Raw genomic sequence first — 6,212 nt, 5'->3', positions numbered from 1 at the left:
AGTACGCTCTAGTTTTGTTGCACTTTCACCTACTATACCTGGGTAAATCCCTAGTAGTCCACCAAATGATTGGTGAAGTCCCTCCAGATGAAATGCTAAAAGGAGTTTGGATATGGGAGTCTCGTGGCTGGCATCTTGGCATATGTTTTTTCATATTTCTCTGACAAAATTTCAGGAAAGCTAAAAAACCTAGGAGGATGGCAGAGTCTACGTGTGGTTGGAGTGCATGCCTACTTTCCAGCTTCTGCTAGTGCTTACTGTTCCACTCTTTTTGGACACTGGTCATAAGCCTCCAGCAGACCCGGTTTCTTACACATGCTCAGCTCTGCTCATTTCTACCTACCAGTCCCATTGCTTGGAATGCAAATTGTGTTCCAAATGTTTCTTGATAGCCTATGCATGCTTGTGTAGGAGTGGACTAAAGCCTGATTGGGCTATAGATTTAAACACCATGACGGCATTGTGAGGCAAACCTGCCAACATTGTAAGCCTGTTGCCTAACGGTGCTATCAGTCCCATTTTTTGGAGGTACCTGCTGCTTAATTTGTCATGCTTCTGTCACCAGGTAGACTTTTCTGCCACTGTGTCCTATCTATGTTTAAGCTTTTATGCAGTTTATACAATTCTAATAGTATGCATATCATTATTCTGTTTCTTAGAATGAATACTGTGATGTCATGCACTCCAAAAGATCAACCAGAGCAGAAAAGGAAGGTGAAGGCTCCCATTATACCTTTTTGCGATACAGAGTTTATTTGATATCTACTAGAACCGTGGGTTTCTGTGGATCTGCAACCCTTCCAGATCAGTACATAGGTCTTCCTGCTCTTTGAAAAGCAGATTTCAAACTTTGGACACTGCTAGATATAGATCTTCATCCAGAGAGACAACTCTCCAGTGATTGAAGAGAATGGTCTCATTTGAGACACTTTTGCTCTCCAGCAAGAACATATGTGCTAATGTGGCTTTACTAAGGAAAACAGCTTGTAAAAACTGTTTTATGGAAGCAGCCAGAGACAAGTAGGCTTACAATCAGCAGGATATCTCTCTACTGAAACAAGTATTTCAAGAGACCTTAAAGCCTTTTGCCTCTGAAAATCAGGCCTCAACCAGTCAAATGCCTAAAACACCCCTGGTGCTACTCCTCACCTAGAGAAATCACCTCCAATCCTCCCAAAAAGAGTCTAAGTGAAACAATTTTAACCATTTCTCATCAGATGAGTAGTAGATAGGAGGCTTTGACTTTGCCTTGGTACAGCCCTTTGTTAATCTGTCAGGCAGGCCTTCCTGTGGTAAGTTTCATCAAAGGGGCCACGAAAGAAGAAGAAATACTTCAAGCACATAAAATAAAGGTATACAGTTTATCATTTAAATTGAAGAAATAATTTTCGAAGCAAGGAATCAAATAGATTAACAATCTTCATTTCAGACTTGCAGATTTGAAAACCCTTGACAACCCTCCTCTGGTAGATGCTGCCCCTTAATGAGGCTCACAAGGCACATCATGTTCTGCTTGGATGATGCAGCATTTTATGGATGTCCTGGACAGACATATAAATATGGACTTCAAGAAAATATATCTGACAGCTGGAGGAGCATGTAAGCTGACAGTGGCTCTAGCTTCTGTCTCAAGGTTCTCAAATTCTGGATTGAAAATGTTTAATTGGCGGTCTCCAACAACCTTGCTAAGGCTGAGATCATGTTGGCAAAGAGATACATAAAACTTATCTCTTGATTCATGACCTTAGCATTTTTTTGGCATATCAAATCAGAAGCAAGAGTAATATGAGTACTATATACTGGTACTATGGCTGGTTATGGGGAAGAAAGCACTTTGGCTCAGGCTGTAGGTGACATACCTTGCCCCAAAGCAAGGGTGATGCAGCATCTCTTTTGCTGTTCAGCCACAAGCAGAATCCAGCAATTGCCAAGGTGATGTATAGCAAATCCAGATTCATATCACAGGATAGACGCTTGTTGGGACAGGTGAGGCCACAATTTAAGCATGACCTGAGGACAAATTATAAGGTCTGTACTTATAGGCTGCACAAAGAATTTTGGAGATCTTGGAGAAATGCTAGGTCCACCCTCTCTTGCTGCTCCTCTGCTTATTCACAGGCTGGGGCAGGGAGGTTCCCAGGCTTTGTTGCCTAAAGTATTACTAAAGGCAAACTTTTTTTTTTTGCCTAGAGTGGAGAGGGATTATAACATTTGTCAGGTTTTTTTTCTGTCTGTGCCCCATTAGGGGGATTCACCCTCTCAATTTTTCCTCTATTTGTACCTTTACCAATGAGAGTAAAAGCAAAAGAAAAAAACTGGCATCAGTTATGACCTTACTCTAGCCACAATAAAAAAAAAAGCTTTGCCTTTAGTTCCACTTTAACCACAGAAGAAAAAAATTAGACCAGCAATCTAGCTGTCCTATCTGCCAGAGCTGGGCAAATCTTAGGACTGGATGGCAAAAAATATGATCTGCAATTTTTTCCAGGTCAATAAACTGGAATTTACTAAAGCAGCATGGCACCTAGGCAACCCAACCTTTGTAGAAGAGGTTAGCATCAGTATCCTTCCTATTTCCCTCAGTATCCCTTTTGTTTTAGGTTTTGGCTGAGAGGGGAAGTTTATACCCTCTGTCAAACTTTTGTTTGTGTCTTTTTCCTTGTTGGGAAGATTTGGCCTTTTATATGTGTAGCGCTACGCTTGGGAGGGCCGCTTGTATGTTGCCCTGGTTTCCCTTTGATTCACCCGGCAGCAAAGCACACACACACTTTGGCTCGTTGTCTTTAATGACCAGTCTAAGTTTTTTTTGTTTTTGGAGTTTTATTGTAGAACTGGGGATAGGGATGGGAAATTGTAGTAGGATAATCCAAAATTAGAACTATTCACATTGAGGACATCTGAACTTATCTCTCAGTTGAGCAATGTAGAAGTCCCGGCTGAAAGCAGATAGCAGACTTCCTTGTAACATATAGCAGCAAGTAGTCTTAGTAGTGAGCCAAGTCCCTTTAGCTGTAGTAGTAGTAACAAGGTTGAGCTCCTCAGGTACAGGCCCATTATGGCAGACTACGACAGTCTAGAAGTAATAGCAACCGAGCAAAGTCCTTTGCAGTAGCATCAATTGGACAAGCTCTTCAGAACACTAGTCAGTGTTACCTTTCTCAGACCCACACTGACTATCAAGCACCAGAGGGGTAGCAAAAGCACACAGAGTCCGTAAGATCTCTCAGTGTCTGAACTCACAAGTCCAAGGACAGAATGGTTGCCTCCTTCCAATCTTCCGAGTGACTCTCTCCAGTTATACCAGACAGATCTTTAGCAGATAGTTCCCATTAGTCAGCTTAATGTAGAGCCAGAGTCACTCTCTCTAACTTCAGGCCTTCAGGTCAAGCGACCTGAGGCCACATGGCAGCAAGTGCCAGGCAAGGCAGCCTGGCTTGGTGCAATCCACTCCCGGGAAAGACCCAGAGCCCATGTGCTCCCAGAACATAAATACCACTCCCAGCATGCAACGAGGAGACCCTCCCCTGGAATTGGCCAGGCATATTCATGCTGTTCATTTGCCTAGCCCCTACCCATGTTCTGGAGGGCTCTCATAGTTTCCCGAAGGTGGGCAGAACTGACACAAACAACACCAGAGCATCATGAGCAGACCTGGCTAATCAATTAAGCACTCTGTTAAGCAGAATACCACATTGAATTTACCTGACAGCCTCTCTGGTAAGCATAGAAAAATAGCTATGCTTAACTATACACATCCTAGCACTTAACTAGGAGGGTGCTACACTCATCCCTCACCAAAAATAGGCCATGTCCTCATTGGCCTGGGCAGCTGCCCCTACAAAAACTTTGTACAAAAATCTAGGCGGAGTATCCCACAAACTTGGAGGGGGGAAAAGGGAAATAACGTGTACAAACCCAATAAGGGCAAATAAATTAGCAGTGCAAAAGTAAAGTATCTGCTGTACAAGTATTCACACAGGTTCAAAAATGTGCACAAGTTTTTTAGGTAGAGCCCTACCAAGTGAAGCTTTTATGTGCACCCCCTCCCGCCAAAAATGGAAGTAATTGGGGCAAAATAAACTCATACCTAACTATACCCTAAACTATCTAATACATATTAGACATTATCAGCAATGTACAATATATTACAGTGGAGGGCCTCAGCTGAGGCAGAGTAGATCCTTGCAGGAAGAGAAAAGAGAACAGATATGCTACACATTACACATCCTACTCTGAAAGGTAGGTGTGGGAACAAGAGGCGACTTTCCCACTAAAAATGACAACTATCAAATTTGTTCTAACATTCTCATTGCAGACAGTTCCAATGATGGCCCCCTAAGGGCAACTCTTGACATGTCGTCTCCCAGAGCCCTGAAAGAAAACAGAGGTAGACATCCTGACTAATCTGGCTACCTAAGCATGTCATGAAAAATAAACTCATCAAACTTTAAAGTCCTTTTCTTTTTTTTCAAGATTGAGGCCCAGGCTCTGCTGATCAAAATCCATGGCCCTCACAAAGAGGATTGGGAGCTGAGGTCTCCCTGCATGCAGCACACCTTTTCTTGCAGTACCAGGAATAACCTCTCACATAGTGGCCGTAAGGACTCAGCAAGGGTTTCTTTCCTCGCTGGGCCCAATTACTTCACAGCAAAGATATTCCTTAACAAGAATCTTCGCAAAGTGTCCTTTAAAAAAAAGAACTTGGTAAGGGATCCTTCCCCTGCTGTTTTGCAGTGACTTTCTGTAGGAGTCTCTTTTGATGAGCCATCACCTGCCCCTAAGGCAACAGCTCAAAAAGTAATCTCCCAAATAGGAACAAAGGCTACTTCCTGCACTGGGCAACAGTTCAGTTCAAGACTTCACAAAGTTTTCTTTTCCTTTGGACACAACCTTTTCTTGCAGCAAGCCATTGCCTGCTACTATGGCAGCAACTTGCCCGAACTCATTTTAGTATGGTATGTCCAGGCATGAGCCAAAGTATCCTTCCTCACAGGAGGGTAAAGGAAGGGATTTAGAACTAGAGAGTTTTTCTTTAACACTTGAGCTTGAAAATTGAGCACCTGGAGAGCTTTCAATAAGAAGTCGTCTCTCCTGCACTTGAGTAGAACAGAAGTGAGCAGCTATCCTTTCACCACAACAGGAGCCCACATAGACTTGGCTGGAGGAAAAACAAAGAGTTCTCTAAGCATCAGGAGTTTTTGTAGTCCTGGGTGTTGGATAGAAGTCCTCTTAGATCAACACTTGAATATGAAAAGAAGCTCTGGCAGAAAATCTTTCTTTCTCTGCATTCGAGTAGCACATCAGTGAGCAACAGTTCACAGAAACTCAACTTAGTGACAAGTAGAGGCTTTTTCAAACCTAACAGTCTAGCCTTCTACATAGCTTAAATTGGCTTAACTGTAGAACTCTGGGTTTGGGATCGGTAACAGATTTCCATCCGGACCTCAGACATACATAGACCACACTTGATCCTCATGTCCTGCTTTCCTGAGGACCACGTGGTCATGATAAATGAAGTGACCTTCACTCAGTTTTGAGGCGCTGAAACTTTTCTTAGAAAGGGGCTTACTGAGGGGTACAGCAGGATTTTGGCACATGTAAGAAGTCCCAGATAAATTTCTCCACTGGCCTCTCAGGACCTCTACCTCTTCTATCACATGACCTCTCTCTGGCGGGGCATATGGGGTGTTCTCCTTTGAGATGAGGATACTGTAAACCTTGTTCTCTGCTCAGGCCCAAGCATAACTCTTAGGAGGGAACAGATCAGGCTTCCAGTTTGCATAGGCTTCAGAGAACCCCAAATTTCTAACACACTGCCCCACAATAGCATCTCCCTCATCGGAGCCGTCAGAGCCATTCTCCTCTGCAGCCTCGTGGGCCCACTTGGTCTCCTCCGCTGGCCGCCAGTCTGCATTCCCCTCTTCCAGGGACCCATAGCGATACTGGAAACTAGGTGACCCCGTGTCAAGAACCCCCAGCTCTTCCTCTCCTGAAGAGCCCAAAGACGCTAATCCCCGCACTCTGCGGGCCACTGGAATGGGGGTCCTTAATAGCGACTGCTGCTGAAGGGGCTTGGGATCGCTCAGCCTGAACTGGGTAAACTGGTCCCAGCCTCAGCAGTCTTTGCCTCACGTCCCTATCTCCCTGGGGAGTTGAACGAACAGCCGCAGCAAGTGGCGCTTCTGTGCTGTACCTGGCAGTCTCCCAGTTCA

General features: G+C 44.2%; 1 long non-coding RNA gene across 1 annotated transcript; it reads left to right on the top strand.

The window, feature by feature from the left end:
- The first annotated feature begins 657 nt into the window (after positions 1–657).
- Positions 658–4,452, top strand: LOC149458674 (uncharacterized). Its single transcript, XR_016313395.1, has 2 exons — positions 658–714; positions 4,316–4,452. It is a non-coding gene; the product is annotated as an uncharacterized LOC149458674 (long non-coding RNA).
- Positions 4,453–6,212: the final 1,760 nt, after the last annotated feature.

Source organism: Staurois parvus, unplaced genomic scaffold, assembly GCF_062004578.1.
Source record: "Staurois parvus isolate SC_StPar_1 unplaced genomic scaffold, SC_StPar_1.0 ptg000282l, whole genome shotgun sequence".
Classification (NCBI taxonomy): domain Eukaryota; kingdom Metazoa; phylum Chordata; class Amphibia; order Anura; family Ranidae; genus Staurois; species Staurois parvus.
Note: the sequence above shows the minus strand (reverse complement) of the source record. Positions and strands in the feature narration are given on the sequence as shown.